The sequence below is a fragment of the Haliaeetus albicilla genome, chromosome 6 (assembly GCF_947461875.1).
Source record: "Haliaeetus albicilla chromosome 6, bHalAlb1.1, whole genome shotgun sequence".
NCBI lineage: Eukaryota > Metazoa > Chordata > Aves > Accipitriformes > Accipitridae > Haliaeetus > Haliaeetus albicilla.
In genome coordinates, this window is record NC_091488.1 from 11,445,682 (window position 1) to 11,469,614 (window position 23,933).

The 23,933-nt window shown below is 43.5% G+C and overlaps 1 protein-coding gene across 4 annotated transcripts in view; it reads right to left on the reverse strand.

The window, feature by feature from the left end:
- The window catches only part of AGPAT3 (1-acylglycerol-3-phosphate O-acyltransferase 3), a 97,867-nt gene that overhangs the window by 56,787 nt on the left and 17,147 nt on the right, over positions 1–23,933 (reverse strand). For 2 of the 4 annotated variants that reach the window (XM_069785016.1, XM_069785015.1), the window contains exon 2: positions 9,602–9,675. The exons of the other annotated variants lie outside the window; for them this stretch is intronic. The gene's annotated coding sequence lies outside the window, so the exon portion shown is untranslated. The remainder of the gene's footprint in view (positions 1–9,601; positions 9,676–23,933) is intronic. 4 annotated transcript variants of the gene reach the window in all.

Sequence of the window (23,933 nt, forward strand, 5' to 3'; positions counted from 1 at the left end):
CTTAAAAATAAAACCTGAAGAAAAAAAAAATTCTTCAAACATCTGCCCAACAAGTCAGATATATCACAAAAGCTAACATAAAGCATTTCTTTAACCCACCACTACCTTAGCAAAGTTTAAAGCCCTAAGAACAAGGAATGCTCTTCTCACACAAATCACTTCATTTACAACTTGTTTTAACCAGGATGTAAGGTCTACAGGAAAATGTATGTGTCTATTAGGATGCCCAGCAGGTATCTGCACGGGATGTAACCAGTACTGAATAGTTCGGACACTTAACAAAGACTTCCAGTGTTATCACAAGAACAGAAATGAAGACCAGGTATGTGGGTTCACACCATATATATTTACCCTGGATATCATACCATTCAAAAACTGCTCAATTCCAACCTACTTCAGGCAAATTTGTATAAACATGTCGTTGAAACCAAACCATACTAGGAAATGCCAGTTAGCCATTCAGCTAGCCACTAACCATCTAGCTCAGCTTTAGCTGCCAGTCCATCTGGGCTGGTGCATTGCCCAAGGCCAGTTTTATGTCAAAACACATTTGCTGCTTTTTGGAACAAAGGGTATCATCTTCCACCACTGCCATTAGAGAAAAGGAAAACAGATGACCAGACAAGTGTTTTAAAAACACACACCACTTTTTGCAACTCTTTGCCTTTAAAATTGTCCAACAAAAACACACGCAATTGCTCAACACTCAATTAAAAGTCAATTATATTCGAACCAATAGAAAACTACCTCTATAGATGCAGAAAATGTAGATTCAAGACTTTAGTGCGAGTACTTTTATGATGCAGTTTGATTTGCTGCATACAAGAAAGGCTACAGAACTCATCAACAGCACATAAGATTTCAGCAAAGACTGACAAAGAAGAATAAGGGTGTGAAGCTAGAAAGAGATCAGGACACAACAGGTTTGCTGTAGGGAGTTTACTCAAAATAAATATAAGTAACTCTCAGCTATCTGGATTTTCAACAAACATTATTTAATACTTTTCCATGTTGTATCACATTAAACATGCAAAGTTGGAGACTGTCACAGCAGTAAAGGTCCTGCCCAAAAGAGATGGTGACAGACAGCATGGGAAGAAAAAGCTGCAGACACCTTGGAAGTTACTAATGAAAACACTAAAAACGGAGCAATCTGTCTTCTGCCTCATTATTAACTGATTAATGGCTTGCATATAAAAAAGTAATTATGGCAGTTAGGAAGCAATTTGAACATGAAGATATATTGAGTTGTTACACAACAGGCACTATGGTCTTAAAGACTGGAGCCATAAGAGTGGGATGAAAGCCACTAATATATGATGCACAATCACATATAGAAAATAAACAAGCCCCAGCTAGACACTGGAGGATGATCAGTGCCTGGGAGCAGAAGGGCCTGGATGCACTAGCCCACCCTAGCACAAAATGGCTGTGAGTCACCACTGAGATGCACCTGTGAAAAACACACATGCAACCCTGGGATTATCCAGAGGAACATTTCCAACAGAGACAGGAAGTACAGGGAAGTACGTAAGAGGCACTGCTAAAATCCCATCTGCGATACCACACAAGAGAGGCTGCTCATGTTCAAAGGAGGCACCAGAAACACAGGAGGCTGAAGGAGGATTTCCAGCACTGACAGCACGCACGGAGACCGGCACACGCACCAGAGGGATGCAGGGATATTTACAGGGGATGCAATTGCTCCCTGTAAGATAGTAAAGATAACCACTAGGAAGGGAAATAAACCATTTGAGCCAAAAAAGGCTGCTGACACCAGAACAGGTATCAACTATCCAGGAGTAAGTTTAGGCTGGAGCCTATCAGAACAGCAAAGCTCTGGGAGAAGCTTTTGGTGACAACAAACCTATGTCCTTAAGGAGGCCCTTGTTATGAGAAGGACATTGTGACACAGTACCTGCTTTAAAGCTCCAACTATTTTTGTAGCTGTCCCATCTAAACAGTCATTGAAGGGTCTATACAACTATCACCAAAAGCAGCTGGTTCAGTTCTCAGTGCTGGGGAAGGAAGGTTGTACACGGTGTGTGAGGCACAAGTTGGGGCGGGGGGGCAGGAGGCTGATTTATAGGGGAAAGTGTAAATAGTTACCATAATCTTCCTGCATACCTAAAAGGCAAACAAATAGCTCCTAATTTAAAATGAAAATGTTAACCGTTTTGTTTACATTAAAATGCTCACGTGCAACTATGGCAATAAAATAAACGTGCATTTAAAAAGCTCAGCAAGCCATGAATTGTAGCTCATCCTACTTTCCCACAAGAAAAAGAGATCTGTAGAACCAATGCAACACAGCGTACCACAGTTCAACAAACTGCATCTCTCAAGCCAAGCTGCTCCTTGGAACAAGCACGTTCTCTGGTCTTGAAGTGGATCCTTGAACACTGCCTTCGCGGCCCATCAAAGGGACCTTTGCCTGTGTATAGTGTCTCTCATGCAGACATTTTACTGTAATTGATAAAACTGAGGTCAGAGTTCCCAGAATGAAACACTGCAACTTGCAGGAGAATACTTTCTGGTGCAATATTGAAGCACAGCAGTGTTATGCAAGAGAACAGGATTTGAAAGCAAGTTTTGGTCTGACACTGTTTATTGTACTGGTGCCTGCATAAGAGGTACTTGAGCCCTAAAGAAAGAGAGACAAGCTCTTCCCATTTAGGATCCTCATCTTCCCCACTTTTAAAAATAAAATAAATAAATAAATCAATAACCATGAACTGGAAACTGCAAGTTGTATCAAATTGCTTTTCTGATGTCTTCTAAGATTGAAGAAACAGATCTAGGCAGTACATTGAGAATAAGAGTTGGATTTAAGTATACACATTTTTTTCCATTTCAAAAAAGGTCCCTCAATTAAATATAAATGCATGTGCACACAAACACTTATGCAGCTTCTCTCTTGCATAGTACCTTGCATTGAATTCAATATGATAACCTCCAAAACCATGTTTCCATTAGCTGCTTTGATACCACAGCTTTGAAAATACTCTCAGCACTCCAACATTTAGGACATACAAGACTCAAAAGCGGACACATACAACTCTTCAGCATCATCTCACAAGGGGAACATTTAATTCCTTTCTCTCTCTCTCTCTTTTTTTTTTTTTTTTTTTTTTAATACTTTATTAAAACTACTGAAACCATTTTCTGGTCAATTTTCTTCCTCACCATGGGAAGCATCAATATCTTTGAATCTTCTGATTATTTGCTTGACCCACAGCTCAGTTCATTCCCTAAAGACCATCTTCCATATGATAATATCCCATGTTGATGGAGGAATGGCAGTCAGGAAAAAAAAAAAGAAAAAGGGGAAAAAAAAGGCTCGATAATATGTTTTTAATCACATCTCTTAGAAAGAGAGCCCCTAAAAACTAAATGCTTCCCTAATAAGAATTGGAAACAACTGACTCTGAACGTGCTTTCAGAAAAGGAAGTCTTCATTCATAGTAAGAAAAACTAGGAGAATGTCAATAAATTATGAAGAGTTTACAACAAAGTCAGAAGTGTTCTCCCTCCCCCATAATGCATAACTGAACTGTGAACCTTCTTGCCTTGGCTGTTAGAGGTGGCGTAAGTAGACTGAAAAGAGAGGAACTGGAATTATTAATGAAATGGAAATTAGGAGGATATGACAGAGCAAATACCACAGTCACTGTGTTGAGTGTATATTCTTTTGTAAGGCATCAATTATAAGCCAGACTACAATTATAAAACAGACTACTGACCTAGATGGACCAATGACAGACAGAGTCTCTCTCTTTTCAAGACTGAAATCAGACTTCTGCAGCAAAGTATTTAATTTTCCATTGCAACTTGCAACGAAACCCTTCATTTTTGAGCTTCTCTGTCAGATGGGGAACAGATAAGCAAGAATGAAGTGGATGAATTTATCTGTGACTGCCAAGTTCTCTGTTCACTCACTGAGAGAGAGCTTGAGCACCAGCAAAAGACCAGTTACATCTAACCCTGCCCACAGCCTTCTGTGGAGCCAGGGCTCTGATGGAAAAACATCCTCCAGCAGGTTCAGCTGTGGCAGCCTAAAACATTGCTGCCCCCTCTTGTCCATCCCAGCCTCTGCTAGGGATCACTGCTTCATAGCTAGAACACCTTCACAGCCTGCACCTTAGTTGCTCCAATTCTCAACTCAATGTGTTAGTTTAAACCCCTGATGAAGGTGGGTTCTTGCCAGGACTTTTTTTTTTTTTCTTTTTTTTTTAAAGGCAGAAAACTCCACCAGAATTTTCCAGCTGTGAACTGCTGGGGCTGAAGCACCTGCACATGGCCCTTTCTGCGGTGCCAACGGTTGGTAACATGCAGAGGAGCAAGCAATGTCCGAGATCACTGCAGCAAGATTTGCTAAACAATCCTGATCCAAGTTGAAGAGGTTGAATTACTCTTGGTTAAAGAGGCTATAATTCTACTTGAGACCAGAAACAGGGTAAGTCCTCAGCAAGTTAACTCAGATGTCTGTATAGCACTGTAGTGCTTAGCTAGAAAGCTGTCATCTCACTCGTAGCTTAAAATGTGACATACAGCAAAGTAATCCATCGCCATATAAAATTACATAAGCTGGGAAAGCCACGGTTGCCCTAAACATCTGGGTGGAACATCTTGGAACCAAGATAAGTGTGCCCTGTCCTGGGAAATATTACCCAAGTTACAGTCCAGACAGGTTTACCCCCAAGAAATCTAGTAACTTATCTGCAATTTCTTAGAGACTAGTTACTTCTCAGGTTTTGCCATGACCTACCCCTGATTAAAGGCCTAAATAAAAACCAGCATAAAAGAATAAGTGTACAAGGGGAATTTGAGTAGGCTCAGGCACAGTTTCCGTATTTCCCTGTGTTCGGGAGTGCTTGGGGTTTAGTTGGGTTTATTAATGAAATTTAAATTGTGAATAAATCTTGAATGTTGATGCAAGCTCATCCGTGCTTTACAAAAGAATTGCCTAAACTGGCTTCTAGGAAGAAGCAGGCTCTGAAAAAAGGACCTAAATTATTTTTCTAAATGGCTATTAATTGTAAACATAATATTTTTCTTACCACAATATATAATGGAAGTCTGTCATGTTCAGAGTCATTTCAGCGATTTTTTTTTTTTCTTTTAAACACTGGAATATTCTTTTGCTTAGAATATGCCCATTATAGAAAATATTTATGGCAACAGCAGAACACAGTTCCACACATAGCTACATAAAGGACTGCCTTCACAGAAACAAGGATAGTGAGGTGCTGTATTCAGCACCTAAATACTATAGAGAGAGACCTGCTGTGGAGCATGGAAAACATAGACAGGAATGACCTGCAGAGTAAGGAGTAAGCTTAATTTCCTACTTTCCCTCCTTCTTTCACTTTCCAAGTCTTAGAAAACCCCCAAACAGTTGCAAACACCCTCCACTGATTTCCTCTGGCTGACCTTCGTAATGGCATGTTCCTTTCACTACAGTGGTCCTCCACCACCTTCATTTTGTGCCCTGCCCCAAACCCTGGGGCCGTGGGTCCCCGCACTGCACGCCGGGGGAAGCCTCCATTGCACAGCTGGGGCTGAGGCTGCGCAAGCTTTTCTCCCATTGCTCTGACTTTTTCTTTGGTGTGCAATAGATTTATAGCTAGCTTTTAGAGCTGTAGGTCTTTAAATGGCCTTCAATCAGGAAAAAAAAAAAATCCCAAAACACAATTCTTCATAATTACCCACTAACGAGAAGCAATTGATCATTAACTTTCATGCTCTGATCTTCCACAAGCAGACTTTCCAGATACTCCAAATTAATAATTTTCTTAGCAATTCACAGATAAAGTTAATAGGAAGGAGTTACCTTGTGGGATTTGAGAACTGCAGCAAGCCTTTGGCTGAAATACCCTTCCTTTGCCTGCCTCAAATCTGTACGGTTCCAAAATGAAAACTTGTAGGTGAAGCATTAGTCACATCAGAATTAAAACTCCCAGCAACCTGTATGCGCCCAGCATGCCAGACTCGCGTCATCTCCTTGAGCTCACTCACACACCCCTTCCCTGACCACATTAAGTCCCTTTTAGCAAGAGACTCCCACCAGGGTCGAGTCAAGCAGGCTTGGCTAAAAATATTCTCCAACACTGTCCCTCATCTGCCTCACTGTTGTACACCTCACCCTCTGCCTTGATGCTGGATATCCTTCAAGTTTCCAAGTTGTTTGCAAAGCGCCTAGTGCTACCAGTGCTAGCACCAGCAAACTCCAGGAGACAGCGACATCCTAGCACAGGGCACAAACCTGCATGGCAGCTGTTTCTAGCTGAGGGATCCTCCTCCTTAGTAGTTATTTTACACCCCTGGTTAGACTAAACTAACTACAGGTACTTCTGTTTATTCACTATTCATAATTCAAATACAAGTGAAATTAGAAGGATCTAGAACAGCAATCTAGTTAAGAACTTTAATGAACATGAATAGCGTTTTAGAAATAAAGTCTACTATAAAGCACTTGAACTAATTAAAAGTTTATTCCCTGCCCAAAACCCTTAGCATTCTGCATTAAGAAAGTAAAAGCCTTTTAAAGAAAGCCTTAAAATTCTAAACTGCTGCAGGTAAGATCTGAACAGGCACCAGTGAAACTAGCCACATGTGCTATCATATCTCATTTAGTAGCACAAACAAGGAAAGAACAGTTAAAGACACCTATATCCTGACAAAAAAATATTCTTCTTTATTATGGGTGAAGCCATTTCACAGTGAACAAGGTGAAAATTTTGGATGCATCAGCTCTTCAAGATCTCAGAAAAACTACAGATGTTCCACGTACTTCTTTCCAAGCAACACTGGCCAACAATTAAAATAATAGTTAAAAAAAACCAAACCAACCCCAATCTTCAGAACTAACTGCTGAGGCAGAGAAGGCCTAGCTTATCTTCTCCAGGAGAACCTGTGCACTGGACTTTGAACTAATGTCTTTTTTCCCCTTGTTTGCACAAGGAAAGTTTTTTTTAATACCTTCTTAATAGCATTTTTAATTACTCAGAAATATACATAAATAATAGATTTCCAGAAGCCTGATGGAGCCTGAGCTAATTATAATCTAAAATAACAATGTAATTCCTAAGGGGATGCATTATCTTTACATGGTCCTAGCTTGGTCCCTGTCAAACACAGCAAAAGAGTGAACTGCTACGTCAGAGGTTAAAACCAGAGAAAAACACCCAAATCAAATAGAAGAGCACGCTGCTGAGGAGACAGAAAATACTTGCAATCAGAGGGTGACACAGCACGCGTGTTTTATCAGTCTTGCAGGAGTCCAGCCAGTGACCCTGCCAAGGGGTTCTCCACGCTCCTCCCCGCGGCCGGGGCTGCTCCACCTGTGACCGGCGGAGAAAGACTCACCAGACCGTCCTCACCAGACCATCCTCGCTCACGCCAGCCCCGGCGCTGGCACGGGCGGCAGCAGGGCCCCAGCTCACCCCAGCCCAGCGTGATTGAAGCAGGTGCCAGCTATTTTTATGTCTAAACTGCCATATACATCTGACCTGCTATTAAGTTCAAAGGGAGAAGCAGCCGGAGCAACGCCGCCGGGAAGGCAAAGCGATGCGCTCCCAGGTCGTCGGTGGAGAAGGGGAGGCTACGGCTGGGATGGGGGGGATGTGGTCGTGGCCCCGAAACGCCTGGTGGGCTGCAGGAACGGTCTGCTCCAACGGCCATGGACCAGCGGCTGCCTGATGCTGCACAGCCTGCGAGATGCCAAAAAGCCCTGACCCCTTCCTCCCCACGCACCACACAGCCCACTTCTGACGGGCAGCACACGCTTGCTTGGGCTGATCTCAACATTTCTGGACACTGAAACGTGTGCACGGTTTGTAAATAAAGGAGCGTGGCACTGAATTGATAAATTTTGAAGTTCTACAGGACAGGGCACTGAAGTAATAGTCTAATCTCAAACTGATTTAAACGTGCTAACTGATTCACCAGTTCATTCTCACACCACAGATCTCAAAGGACTATTTGGAGCATAATCAAGTGGCTAACTATGTGCAATGAATCGTGTCCACAGCAGATCATCAGCAAATTGAGAATTACTTCAAAATCCATTTCAAGTAAATCATTCTCCCGCTACAAAAATCTCATCTTCTAAGATTAGAGATCTTTTGGAAGATTATTCATTCCCTCATCTCACACTTAAAAGGATGCCAGAATTACTATATCCTGGACTGTAACTGAAGCCATTCAGTGCAAGCAGCTTTCCTATCAAGGGACCATCTTTTCAGTGAGATCCATTATATATCCTAGGGTTTGATTGAGGTGTTTAGTATCTTTTTTTTCTCCCATAAACACAAGAGCTGAGCAGTTTTCTAATCTCTAAGATTGTAAATGCCCAGCTTCTACAGCTGCAGTAATTAAACCAACTTCTCATTCCATTACCCACATAAAGTCTCTTCCTCGGCATCTGCTCTATTCCCACATTGCACTCTTAAATCAAACCAAGACAAGCTATTTTCTAAGATCAGCTGACTTGTCTCTCCTTCAAAATCACTGCAGCCAAAATGACTCTGAGCAGATATGAAGCATCTTGCTAAATATCCAAAAGGTCTCTTTTTAAAAAAAAAAAAAAGTAGACGTCAATGCAAGTGGTTATTTTTAGCACCTGAGTTGTTCTATATTTATTCCTTTATGTCTATCTAAAAAAAAAGCATGATCTCTGATGAAGCATTACCAGAAAATAAATTCTACTGGGAAGTCTGCTTTACGAATCCTAGCTACACGAGCTCTGCAACAAGTACATCACACCACCCGTTCAACCATACAAGTCTAAGGGTTATGAGTGTACACAAGAAGAATGTTTCCTCCGTTTCAAAGAGGTCTTAAAAAAAACCCAAACCAAACCAAAACGCAAACAAACCAACCAACCCAGAAAGCAAATTTCTCAGCATAATCTTTTTGTAATTCTGCTTAGATGCAAAACTTCAGACTCATGCTTAAAAATTGCCACCTTTAACTGCCACCCACCTCCCCCAAAAATCAAGACACCTTGTGGGTAAGCTGTTAAAACAAACCCACCACCTCCAACTCCAGGACACACCATACTTCAACAAAACCTCAAGTCAGCAGCAAAAGCAATAGCTCAGGTCATACAAATATTCAGGCAATAAAAGACTATTTATCTCTTATTCTCTTTCCTCAGGACTTCTTGACCCATTATCTCCAACCTATTTACCCCAATAACCTTGTGCCTCTGATCTTATGCAAATTATCTGAAGACTTATTTTCAAGGACAGGATACAGATTATCAAAGGTGTGGGTTATTTGTGTGGGAAGAGATAACGTCAGACAGAAAAAGCAGAGCTGTGTCAAGGAAGCTTCTCCTAGTTGTAGTAAACTTTCATTAAAAGAGAAAGAGAAAGTAGTTTAAGACAGGGTCTTATATCCACAAAATTGGGAAGAAAACTTGTATTTTGAAGCTAAACTTATTTCAGTTTCCTGCTCTAGAAAGATACCTGTTATCTACCCACAGTTATTTTAGATTTTTGCATTAGATTTTTTTGCATTTGCATTTGCTAGATCTCTTGACGTACTCATCAAAAGAGCAAAAGTTGGGGTAGGAATGGGGAAAGATAATACGTACCTCTGTATATAAACTTGAAACTTCTCTCTCCTCTGACCTTGAAGGACTCAGTCTTCCTTCCAGGTATTCCCTACCTACAAGACAGACATGTCTCATCACTCAGCCATACCCTCCAAGTATTTTTCCAACTGGCATTACCTACACATTGACAGCTCTCCAATCCCAGGGTAAACAACAGACAGTTGAGGGACTCGAGAGTATGAAACTATACCAGAAACATCTCAGCACACGCACTGATTATCAGATGAGTAAGTTTGGTCAGTGGCAGGTTGTTATTACTTTCATACAGTGCAAATCACCCGAGTCTGCAACTTGCCACAAGGTAAAAGTATGGATTTTCAAAAAATTATAGGCTTTCCCAGTTAAAAATACATGTGCCTCAATTACCTCAGACTGATCCTTGTATATTTGTCTTTGAAGACCTTGCACTGCATCACTATTGCACTATGGAAGCCAACAAGACTTCAGGTTAATTTTACGCCATTTTAAAACAAGCTGCTCTGAAGGCTTTTAACTGAGCAAACCCACCTAACTCTCCTATCCAGTTTTGAAATATTTTTTCCCTACTGATTAAAATGTTTCCCATGCAGCTGTGATTTCATTTTAGTTTTCTGTAGAAAACTAAAGACAAAGAAATAGCTAGTTTGAATTCAAGAATCCTCTCCTCGTAGCCACATAAAATTCACAAAAAAGGGAAATTCTCTCACTGTTGCCAGCTCCTCCTTTACTACCAAAAATAGTTTCTTTATCATTGTAAAGTACCCCAAAGCAAGGCAACAGAAGCATCCAAAACCTTAGAAAGAGAGAAATCAAATGCTGTATATCCTCTCTGGTTATTAAAAACAAAACAAAAACTACATACACTAACCAAAAGAAAGTCAGTGTTTGCTTAAGAGAAGTATATCTGTGGGAAAAGGGACAGCATATCCAATTTACTCTTATTTCCTAGATTAAAAGCCATTGAGTTCACATGACAATTCTTTCAGACAATTTATCTACCTTTTATGAATTGGATAATACCTTTTTCAAAATGGATTAGATTCCAGAATAAGCATGTCAAGAAAAGTTTGTCCAGAAACATACACTGTGAATGAAATGGGTTTTGCCTCTGGCAATCTTCCCTTCTACTATATTACTTAATGCCCCAATTAAGCTGTTTTATGGTTTTTGTAAGTGCTTGGGTGTCAAGCTGAACACATACAACCTGTGCACCAAAAGGCCAATGTGCAGCTAGGTATAACCCATTTGTAATTACAGACACAGAGCTGCTCACATACCTTCTCAGCACTAGAGCTGTCTGATGTGCTTCTCTGAGCAGACCCATGCAGATATCCTGCAAATATGAGCTAGTTCCTTAACACGGGCCACGAACACAAAACTCACAAGGACACATCCAGCCAGCAACCTACTGCATTAACACCTCTGATTCCAACCCAGGTAAGTGCATTGCTTTTCTATACCCGTTGCTAGGGAAGGAGGATGTATGCGCATGAGTCTTCAAGCTGAATTACAGAGCACTGATTTTGGGTCTGTCTGCAGAGAGACAAACAAACAACAGCGGTCTGACTGGGAAGGCTGTCATGCCTTTAAAAGCCATTCCACAAGGGCAGAAGATTGCTGTTGCTCATACCACAGCAAGCAGCTAAACTAGAAAGCATCTCTCCACTCCTTGCCCTGTACAAAAGCCTTGCTCAGTCCTGCTGACCAAGCACACCTGCACACAGAATATTCTGCTAACACAGCCCACAAAGGCCCTGACTATGTCTCCCTCCTTCCCCAGCATAGCAGCACAACCCCAAAGCACACGAGCCTAGGTGACCCCTTGATCCAGGTGGGCTGTTGTGTGGCATAGAGCAGATTCACAACAGTTACTGATGGGATGCCCTAAAAGGCCACCAGATATTCCCAACTAGTTCTTCCTTCAACACAGGCCAGAAAACAAAACAAAACAAAACAAACCCCAAGGGATCAACATTTTGGGCAGAGCCCTTTTCCTTCCTTTTCACTCTCTGGTTCTCCCCTTCCCCCTGCACTTCTCTGCCTTCCTCCGCTGCAAATGTGAGCAGGTCGCAGGACAGATTCCTGCACTACAGCACTGGCGACAGCAAAGAGGTAATTACCATGCATGGTAGGATACGCTATTCAGAGTTCAACTTCACCCATCCCTTACAGGAGGAGCAAAAGTGGGTCCATCGGCTTATACTGCCTTCCATCTCCTGCTGCTGCTCCCACTACGCTGCAGAAATCTGTCTTCACAAACCTGAGGAAACTAGTCGGAGCCCTGCATTATATGCATACAGCAAGGACCAAACAGCTTGTTTTCCTCTCCTCCATAAGGTCCTCTGATGTAGAGGAGGTCTCAGAGGCAAAGACAGCCCCTCTTTACCAACCCCCAGCATCTTATCCTGAAGTTTCTGAAGGCGGGGGGGAACGTACGCAGTAGCAGGACAACCCACTGCAGCACCTCTAGTCTGAGGGGGTACTTAAGAGGGGAGGAGGAGAGAAGAGAGGAGGGAGACCCTGGGCTGGCACAAGGACTCAAAGCAGGCCCAACAAAGGGTTTTGGTTCAGCTCAATGCCAGATGGGCAGAGAGCTGTGCGAGGTGGCAGCTCCTGCAGAGTCCTTCATCTCCATCCAGGGTCCCCACCTCATGATCACAGACACCAGCGGGTACAGCAGTGCAGGAGTGAGGGGAAGGCTGTCAGCCCACTGACAGATGACACATCCCCCCCAGTCCACAGAGCTTCTGCCTAAGTATTTAAGTTGGGCCAAGAAGACACAGCATAACAACAGGCTCCATATACCGATGGCTGACAAGACTCCTTCCGTTATCACAACTCTAGAAGAGGTCTCTGCCCTTCTGGTTAACATTAATAAAAATAATCCTGGGCTAATCCCTCAAAAGCACACTTGGGATACAGGACACCTGTGTGGTTTGTTATATTCCTTGGCTATTCTCATCCTAAAAATTCTAGGCACCGCTGCCTTCCCTCACCAACCTCTTCCCCTGAGATGGCAGCAGCTAATACAGATATTAACCAAACCTGCCTTGCCTTCCCTTCCCCACCCCAGCAAAGCAAAGTGACTCTGCCCCTCAAGCCCAGTCCCCCTCCTCTGAATGGCAAATCACTCTGTCCCATGAGGTGTCCTCAAAGGAACGTGACAGCGGTCACAGGCACAAACCTGGACACGAGGAAGCCTCTAAAGGTTGGAGGCCCAGCAAAAATGCTGTCAAGACTAATCAAAAGGGACAAAAAGGGGTGGTTGATTTGAGTGCCACCAGGAACAGAGTGCACAGAGTGCTTTTTATTCAGCACAGACATGTTCACACACTAATAAGTCATGGCACGTAGTTTTGTTCCCCCATTCTGCTCTGTCTGCTCCCAGCCACTGATCACAGTGGTTTTCCTCGGTGATAAGCGTCCTAGATGAGTGCCATGCTGGGCGCTCCAACCTTCTGAAGCAGATGTGGGAGGCTGAAATTACAGCCTCAGAAAAGGTTCACCCACATGCTTAGTGTCCACAGCAGCCACCTGTGACTCAGAGGGCTCCAGGTATATTTATGCGTCACCTCTTGTGCAGGCAGAACCAGGCAGCACATTCCACCTTAGTAAGGCAAGATAGGAGGCCATGGCCTGGAAATACCCTTTCATGGTCTGAAGCCAGCAGGACTAACAAAGGGCTGCCCCCACCGTTTACTTAACACCAGTCCTGGGCCAGGCACCAGGCTGAAATCAATACTGCTCACACTGCCTGGAGATCCGCAGAACGCAAAGGCCCAGGTTATCTTGTTGATAACTCTCACTACACAAAGGTAAAAGGTTTGGAAGATAGCCTTGGAAACCTTGATCATAACTATACCCACACTGGACTTGCTCACCCCACATCAGCTCACCACTAGTGGTAGGAACTGAGGGTCATGAGACTTTACAGATGACAGTCACTCTTTTGCGCAAGGTCTGGGCTGCTAAAATTTCATTCGGTGGCAGCAGAGATGCTGTACCATCTGATGGCAGAAGGCCTTGACCCTGCCTCTTCACACACGAACGCTCTGTGCCCACTGCTGGTCATTTCATGTCTCCAGAACAATGGCATCCTCCTGGACCAGGCTTCACCACCAAGGCCAGAGAAAAAGCAACTGCAAAACTTCAGAGAAAGCTCTTACTTCTGCCTTCTTCCCCAAACAACAGGATGTCCAGGAAGGTGAGAGTCTGGTCTTTTGGGTGTGCTCCTGGAGCAGCTGATGGTGAAAAACATCCATCTCCCGACATCACTAATCTCAAGAGTCAAAAGGGGATCCAGGCAGCAGGTTGCATAGGTCACTCAAGCGAGCAGGAAGAGAAATAAAGTTTGTTCCCACAAGAGGCTTACACAGACGCTACTGAGGGCAGCAAAACAGGGGAGAGGACAGTTTGACACTTCCTGGAGCAACAGTCCAAAGAGCAGGGGTTAGTGGAACAGCTTTCCTTCGGAGAGCTCTGCAGCACATGCAGAGGGAGGACGGTCAGTCTAGGGAGCAGGCTCACTCAAATTCAAAGAACGTTAAGCGGACAAAGCAAGTAAAACTGAAATCACATCTCCTGCCCTGCTCCTACTGCACTGCACGCGCGGTTAATGCGGACATGGCCAGCCACGACTCCCCTGGCAAAGAGATTCTCTCCCCCCTAGAGAAGAATCCACAGAGCGCAGCTCCAAAATCCCAGCCAAAGCCCAGCATTGGCACCGTGGGGAAGAGACGACTTCTGCTAAAAAACATTATGAGTATTACGTGCCATACTGCAGTACAGTTCTGTTGCTTGCGGTTTTTGTTTGTCTTAATAAATTTTTGCTTCAGGTATCTGATGGACAGATGCCGTTTCAATCTCCCCTTCCCTACAATATGTACCTTTGTTATTGTGGTTATAATCACCACAACTACTAGAAAAAACAGGGATTAGCACATTTATTTGAACAACTGATAAGGACAGAAAAGCATACCATATAGTCCTTTGATTTCCAGTTTGAGCAATATCCTGAGTCTGAACATTTCACATGGGTGTATTTTCCCCCTTTCTCCTCCAAACATGACATTCAAAAACCCAGAGGTTATCAAACACAGAGCTAGTATTAATCAGCCTCTCAGGATCTGAATCCCATGGGCTCAGGGCAAATTGCTGTAGAAGCCTATTTCTTCTTCAGTGGACTTTGTGCTGATTCACAAGCCACAAGAAGAGTTTAAGGCAAGGGTAGGACTCCATTTTGGCACATACCCTGCCGGCAATGCAGCCACTGCTACTTGAGGCACTACTCTACAACTAGACCAATGCTGCTAGAAGAAAGGCCAGAAGGCCAAGCTTGGTCCAAAACAAGTCAGGGGGCAAGCCAACAGCTAAGCAGGGTGGATGACAAGGGCTTCAGTCCTTATAATAATTTTTTTGGACCTTTCTTACAGAATTGTCCTCTTGAGTCCCACAGCAGTCAGAGCACTCCAGCAGATAACCCCACGAGTGCTTTGCTGATCGACCCGCTAATTCCCAAACATGGTCCCTTTCTGCCTTGCTCTGAACCATCACCAGCCTCCCACACAAGGACTCAGCTACAGACGTGCACAGAAAATGTCTACTGCCCTGACCCTTCCCGTTCTCCATGATTCTGGATGGGTACCTAAATCCTACATAAAGGAGATATTAAGGTATGGAGGGAATGTTTGCTCACATCCAGGCTCACCCTGATATTAGGAGATTGTAAGGGCTCTCCAAAACCAAGGGAGGTGAGGAACAATATTTTAACTGGGGGGTGGGGGACGGACCCCAAATCTTTATCATTATTTCTAGAGACTGGAATAATTTTTCAGTAATTTCTTGTTCTATTTCTGTGCTTTCCCAGCTCCCACACTAGATGTGCATGCTGACCAAGAGCATTTATCAGTCACTGAAATCTGAGAGATACCAGATCTCACACACACTCACATTATCCCCACCTATATATAAATCCTCTGGTGGACCTCAGTGTTTGCTCCCCAAAGAGGGAAGAAACAGCTGCAGACCAAAAGGAAAAAATCTCTTTATCAGGCAGTTCACTTCTCCTCTAGGGGGTTCAAGTAGCAGACAACAGGGAACAGCCAAATTGGGGGGCAGGGACGAAAGGAATCAAAAAGGTCAGTGTAGGGAATGGACTAAGCAGATCTGGCAGCTGCCTGCAAAAGGGGACAGAAATGGCTCCACCTCCAAATGGGATAACAGGACCCTCAGAAACACTGAGGATAAAACCTGACCAGAGATGTACACTAATACCTTAGTACCATTCATTCCTGTTCATGTTTGGACAATACTCTGAAGCCTGGGGAAGGGACTAATTTGAGCAGAGCTAATCACTGGGCTGATGAAATCAGCTCACCAGTGTGCATTCTCCTTAGGGAGAGAAGAGAGAATTGGCAGAGGACAGCGCTGCAGAAGATAGCAACGTGAGGAAACAGCTGCTGAGTTTGATGCAGGAGCAGCCCATAGTGTGGAAAACATTTTGGTGCAGTGTTCTTGGCCAAAATCATCATCCCCAGCCAAGCACATCCTACAGCACATAAGGAACAAGCACATTCCCTTCAGAAATCCAGAGGATTTCCAACTCCAAAATGCTGGAACAGCAAAACCCAAGGCTTTTGCTACTGCACGTGCAAGTAACAGCAAGACAGAAAACACTCTCTATCACATGGCAAAGATCAAGGGAAACCTATATCAATGCAGTCCTCTTAAGGATAGTGTCAATCATGTGCATGCAAAAGCAATGACCTTGTGACATATCTACATCTGTATTTTATGAAACCTGTTCTAATTTGAGTATAGTTTTTACAGCAGCTTGAGGTCCACTGGCTTAAGGTTTGCATTGTTAACTTCACTCAGTAACCTTTCATAAGATTAAATGCAAAATGAACTCTAAGTGTTTTCTATATTATTTTATAAAAACTTTAAAAACCCTCAGACTAGAACAGGAGTGCAAAGCCCCAGGCAGAGCCACCATACAGTCCAATGGATTCCTGCCTCTTCAGTGTGTTGCAGAGGTTACTGCACCTCTTCTGCTAAATGAGGCTGCCACCTTTCCCCCTTCCCACTCCCCTCACTGACAAGCTCAAGCACTCAAAAAGCAGCCCTCAAGACTGCAGCGCCAAGCCTTGCCACAAACGCTCTCCCTACAATCCTCCAGGCTGCCAGTCTGCCTTAGAAAAACACTGCTTGGGGAACGCTGAAGTCACGGGAATGGCAAGCAAGCCATTGCCCAGAGCAACCATCGGAAAAAATGTCTTTCTATAGAAGTAGTTCTCTTCTCGTTGACAAAGATGCTGGAATGAGTTTAAGGATCCTGACATCATGGGCCTCTGCTAGGTAGTGAATTTCCAAAAAGATTAAGGGCAATTCTCTACTGGCACACCAGGAAGCCTGGTTGGGAAAGGGAAGGCTCAACTACCAGTGACCCCAAGACACTCTTGGAGCTGCTGTTACACTAATGCCCTTCAGCCTACTGCCAAGCAGCTCTTTACATGAAAAGCAGATGCTGTACTGGGAAGCAACGGATCAGGAGCAGTGATACACAGCAATTTCCCAGGCAGCTGTGGCTGCACAGCCAGCCAGGCAGAGGGCAACCATCACAGCCGTGTGCTCCCACGCAGAGCTCTGGACCAGCACCAGTGCTGCCAAGCTGACCTTCAGCACGCAGAGGCTGTGCCCCCGCCGGCAGCTGCCCTTGTCCTGGGCAGCTATCTCCACCGATCACGCCAATGCTCATTTCCATATGCAAAAACATCTCCAGGAGAGGCTGCTGCAGGGTAAGGGCATCCAAAAGCAGCAGTTCGATTTCTTCCTCCACCCAGATCAGCCGAGCAGGCACAGCAGCTGAACAGCCTGAGCAACCAGGCTGCGCAATCACACACACGCGTGCTGCGGGTTAAACATCTTAATGATTCTCAGGATCATGCCACCAAGCAATGGTTCCACCTTGCTGTCTGACAGCAACCCAAAAATGGAAATGGAAAGGATAGAAGAATCACAGGAACCAGTATCTGAGCTCACATTTGCAGAAATCTGGTATCCTTAGAAAAGCTTCCTACAACACACTGGAAAGTGAATCGCAGGGCACAGAGACCAAACAGCAGGTAAGAGAAGTGCCCACAGTTTGCTAATCTTGCAAAGCCAAGCTGCCATGCAAGTGTATTGATTCAAAGAGAGGTAGGTCAAAGCCATCACGTGGTCATGTTCTGGATTATTTCACTTTTATGAAAAACTTTATGCAAATATATGCCTGCACAGGAGTATTTATGTGGAACAAGCCCTTATCTAAAATGTATTATCAGTACTTCATATGAAAATCTAGCACCACTATTAAAAAACAACCTGCACAAGCTGAATTTTTTACTCATCACACACAGTAAAGCTCCCAGGTACTCTTGCCTGGAAGAGGAAGTTTGATAAACAAGCACTGTTCTCTAACTGGCTTTTTTCGGTTACGAAGATTTGATCAGCATCCTCCTGCCCCTCCAGCCAGGTCACAGATCAGTTACATTAGACTCATAATAAAAGGTACAAGCCAGCTTCAGCTTGATGGCCTTCATTTCCAAGCTGCCTTAATGGGACAGAGAAATCTTATGGAACAAAACTGCATTTCACATTTTTGTTCAATGAATCACTAGCTTACTGCTGGACTACTACAGTCTTCCCACCTGCAACATTTTCAATGACTGGTAATAACCCACCTCCAGGACTGATGTACTTTCCATGCAAAGGCAAAGAACCACATAATGAAAAATTACAACCACAAACGTACATATGCTCCAAGGGATTTTCACATAATACAATCTATTTCACCACGCAATTTTAGACTTTGAGGAACAAAAGTGGGTTTGTATTCCTATGCCAGACTGGCAGATCCTCTCCTTTCTTTGAAAAGTAAATAAAACCTGCTCTCAATTCTGTCAGCATAAAGATAAGTATCTAACTTCAGCAAGAACTGCAAGTAACCCGATCTTTTAATTTTTCCTAATGCTTCACATGTGTCCCACCAGTGGCATACTAAAGTTTTACTTATTTATTCTTTTTTCTGCACAGCAGAAAAGAGCTTTCAGTCTGTGTGAAAGATAATGCCTCAGGTGCTCCCTGTGGGCTTCTTATTTATTGTTCGCTGTAACTTCTTTCTCCTGCTGGCAACTGGAGACTCGTTCACCAGATTTCTGTGATGACAGGTATAGTAAGAGACAAGCAGGTATCTCCTATTGCATCTCTGGACACCTGCTCTGAAAGAGTTTTCTGTTCTTGCGTACTGTTATTTGAATACAGGAATGACCTTTCCAAGGCAAGTGACAGTCTTCCCCAGAAAAGGCTTAGTCCAACTGTCAAATTGAAGGGTGGAAAAAACCCCCCACTTGCTCTCCTCAAATATCTTCCAGTGTTACCTTTGTGAATTGAGAAATCAACAGCCTCCAAGACATATTTCAAGTCCTGCAAATTATAAGGCTTAAAGCAAATGGGGCCTTACTGTTGTAGTACAAATAAAACTATTACACTCTGCCTATCAAGCTTTTAATAATATTGATTCCTGTGTACAAGCCGTGTTGGTTTTTTTCCACTGTTTTTCTTCCAAGTGACCAAAAGGTCTACTTTCCCTGCAAAAGCCTTGACAGGCACCTGGAAAAGCAAAGAGGTAGCTTTTTAAAATTCTAAATACTGAGCCACTGAAAACAAAAGGGAGTGTCTACGTACATAACTCATTCCCAAGCCTGGTGAGGCTCGTGACTCAGGATCATTGCTTCCTCCGAAGCCAGCCTGAAGAGTAGAACCATACTAACAGTCTTCCAGTATTTGCTCAATGGCTTTCAAACCAGTCAGTCCCTCTACTCAAAGGTATAAAAGTTAGGTCCTCGGGAAATGGTGAAGAGGAAAATACGCACATCATCAGAAGCTGGGACAGTCCTTGAGCAATGGGAAGCAGAGCAGGTAAAGGGAATTCCATAGGAGAGGCAGGAGAAGAAATGAGAGCGAACAAAGATGTTGAAGATGCAGGGAGGTGCTCGAGAAGCAATGGGGTGAAAAGGGAGAAAGAAACAGGGTAGTTGCTGTAGTGAGGGGCTGATACAAACAGGAGACAGGCTTGTCATGCATCCACATACCCGTATCCAGTTCTGCCTTTGGTAGTTCAAGGATTATGTACACAGACTGAAAAGTGTGCACGGAAGAGCTTCACAAACAATTTTAACCACCAGAAGACAAGTCTTCAGCAGGAGACTCAACAAGGACAGCTGTTTCCAGTTTAAAGGAAAAAAAATAAAACCACAAACTTGATCACAGTCTAAGTCCCTGCATGGAAGAAAGTTTTACGGCAGATTAAACCTCAGCTGCTGGAACTAAAGTTTGGTAAACGAGAGCCATCAGCTTCTGGATGAAACTAAAAAAATTAAGGCCACAAGCCATGTACTTCAGCAAAGATCACCGGCCACTAGAACAACTTACCAAGGGCCAGGATAGTGTTCATGACCAACTATTTTTTAAATCAAGTCTGGAAGTTTTTAGTGGAGGCAAGTTATAGTTTGCATACAGATTTACGAGACACAGGGTTAACCCTGGGATAATTCCTACACCCTCTACCTTTGGCTTGTGACCCAACAACCCAAGGAGTGGGTGTGTGAAGGGCCTTGGGGACAAAAAAGGAGCACGAAAAGAAAGTAGGATAAAGTACAGAAAAAGACATAGAGGGAAACAAAGAAAACATACTGATAATGAAGTAGAATGAGTAAAAACAGCCTAAAAAGAGAAAGCAAAAGTATGTACATAATCATTTTATTTCTTTTAGTTGAAGATACATGGGAGGAAGATAAGAAACAGAACAAGAGAAACCAATTCCATGCAGGAGACCAGGGCTGGAGAGGGGGCAAGGAGGGGCCATGAGGCAAGCTGGTTTGTTTGTTTCCTCAGATCACTATTTCAAGGGTGAGTTTTCCAAGCGCAAAATCCCCCGTACCAGAGAACCTGGGTCCAGCTTGCCACGAGGTACTCCAACCAGCCTTGCATTGTGTAGGCAGTACACAATGCCACGTGACAATAAGGCAGAAAAACGCTAACCCAAAACATGCCCCCAGTCACACTCACACATAGCCTGATTCTTCCAGGTGACAAATCCTTACGCTTAGTGATCCCCTGTCCTAAAGTCACTGTTTTCCTTTGCATGCTGCCTCGATCAATACAGCCGTTGTTTATTCACTTCACTGTTTTGAGCTCCGTGACAAGGTACGGCAGCGAAACTTTACCTGGACACCAGTTCTATGGGGGATCAGATGTGTGCAGACGTTGTGATCTATGCAAAAGGAAAGGAGACACCAGGACAGCAGGTATAGATACACAAAAGCACAGAAAGAAAGGGACTACCTAGCTGGGCTCCTTCTGTTGGCTTCTTTAAGTAACAACTACAGGATCAAATAACAATAACCAAATTAAAAGCGTTTGCCACATAATGGTGTAAGTTCAGATCTTTATAGTCAAGAGTAGCTGAAGTGGTAAACTATATAGGACAGATCAAAACATACTGACTGATTCATTAGCCACAGAGGCTTTAAAGCAGGCTGGTTTGTCTCATTTACGGCTCTATCAATGAAAGCAATCAGCCTCTCTGAACACAGCAAGAAAGTTTATTTAGGACAGCACAGCATGCTTCTCTCACCTCTGCTAGGCATGGGGTGGTAACTTGCTGGGGGACACGGACAGAGGGCTCAATTCCCCATCAGATCCGAGTTTACTCCTATCTTTGCTCCAAAAAATCACATCCAGCAAAACACACACAAACAGAAACTTCTAAGTGGATAAACACTGCATAAAAGCTTACACTTCCTGCAACTGAGCACTACCACAGGCAGAAAAAGGCAGAAAATACACACAGCATCATACATATACACAAAAAGTCATGGGCAAAACTCAAACTCAGGGAAAATAAGCCTCCTAAAAGTCTTAGGGGAGTAAAAAAGGGGTTTTGGTACGTTCCCTTTCGCTTCCACCTACATGTATGTTTCACCCACACAGCTTCTACCACTCAAGATTTAAAAAACAAAACACAAAAAACAAAGACAAAAAAACCCCACAATAACCACAGACATTCAAAGACATGTTTTCCCCCAGCCCCAGTCCCAAACAGTCTCTTTACAACTAGCGTAACACTACTCTGGATCAGCACAGTGATCCCCACACTGCATGAAGTGGTCCTAAGCAGTGTTCACTTTGGAGGTATAAGGAGAAGAAACAGGAAAAAAAACTTGCTAATGTAAAGATATACTCAAATGACTCAAGGAAAGGGGAATAATTCTTCCTGACCATTAAAGACAGCTGGCAGTTTACTCGTGCCCCATGCAGAAAGGCTTTTAAGTGTTAAACGTCATAAAGAGACTTATTCCTTCTCGCCTGCGCGCTTCCCCCTGCTTCCAATCGCTCTGCTCCTGGGAGCTCCATTACTTGTGTTAAAAAGAGTTTTCCTTCTTAATCTACCTACTGCTTTTCAGATTAATTTCACAGCACGGTTTTTAAAATTTTAAAATCAAAGAAAAAAAAGATAATACAACATTTGACTGTAAGAAAATAACATTGTCCAAATAAGCCAGTGTTTTATACAGAGAAAGAAAATAATAAAATTAATTTTTTAAACACAAAGAAGGGCAAAGGAAAAAGAGAAATGAACAGTCAAATACTGAGGAAGCAGGCTTTTTTTTTTTTTTAATTTTATTTCAGTGTGACACATTTGGGTGCTGCTGTAAGTCCGCCTTCAAGCTTCATGAAAGAGAGTCATGGCATCTACATACCAGAAGCCTGTTTTCACACCTCGTTGTCAGTCTAAGCATAGGGGTTAGGTTTCCCCTCATTCTCATTTCCCAGATGCCACAAGAGGCTAAAATGGAACAGTAGAGCCACTTCTCACCCTACCAAGAAACTGAAAGATTTTAAAAATTTAAAAAAAAAAAAAAAAGTGAGATGCCTCTCTACATCCATCACATTCATTTATTTCCATATATCATGGGTGGCAAAAGCTGTCTCCTTATTATCCTCATGGGAAACAGAAATTCATACGTAAAGACAACTTCTTCTAAGTGGATGAGAGATTTAAAAAAGGATTGCTGTTTCAGGAATACGGAACCCATAAAACAATAAAATAATATGAATAATTAAAGGTTAAAATATTTACTGGCACGTGGAGAATAAAATTTCACGTTGACAGAGCATCCTAAGTATACCGCATTCAGCGGTAAATACACACGTCAGAGCAGACATCTAGAGGCATTACAGCTTTCCTGTTAGGAGTTCCCAGCTCCACCTTGCCCCCCAGCACAACTGGCACCTTAAAATATCAAACCCCAATCCGCTTTTTAGCGCCCCGACGGGACGGCCGGCTCCGCATTCACGCGTTCTCCTTCGTCCAGGGCTTCTCTGGCAAAGGAAGCGCCCCACAGTATCGCCAGCACAAGAGACGGCCGGTCAGACGCTGGCGTGTTTGCACACCCTGCCAGATGTGCCCAGCAGCTACCATGTCAGAAGATTAGGAAGGCATGGCTGAAACAGCTGGCACCAGCCCGGGCTGGTGTGGAGCACGTCCAGCGAGGAACAGCAAAGCATGTGCTGACCCTTGCGCGCACGCCACCGCTCACATCCTTCAAAGACCCAGCCGCAATCTCGTGTTGCTTAAAATATAAATACCATTTGGAAAAGTCACATAATCAGGGTAAAGTGCACAGGTAAAGCAAACATACAAGTGCCCTCTGGATCTCTGAGGCCAACCCTGGCGTTGCTCATACGCGAGCAGATGAATTTGAGAAACTCTTCCACAAGTTTTACTGACCAGCACAAGTCAGTATGAGCAGATCTCTCTTTCCGAGCGCTTTATAGGTCACAAGGAACGGTTATGATTTCTCACGACTGCATTTCGCCAGGTACCAGACCTGGTTTTTCAAGCCGGTGTCCTGCCCCGCTGCCCAGCCCCGACCGCGGTGCTGCAGGTTCTGCTGCCACCTCCCACCCAAGCTACATCCAGCCCCTGGAAACACACTCAGCCCCACGGCCGGTGGTTTGTCACACCACAAAGCAGCGTTTGATTACAATCCTCAAACACAATTTCAACTATTTAGAAAGCACAAATTATAGTAGCATTTACCCATTTCATTATAGTGTTGTAACACGCTGTCGTAAGACTTTTTGCTTTTCAATGTACCTACTGGTGAATAGAATATATTTTGACCCATATACAAAGTACTGGCTGATTTTTAGACAAAGAAAAAAAGGTAAAAATAAGCACACAAGCTTAACACCCTCTGAAATCAGACACGTTAACTACAACTGCAAC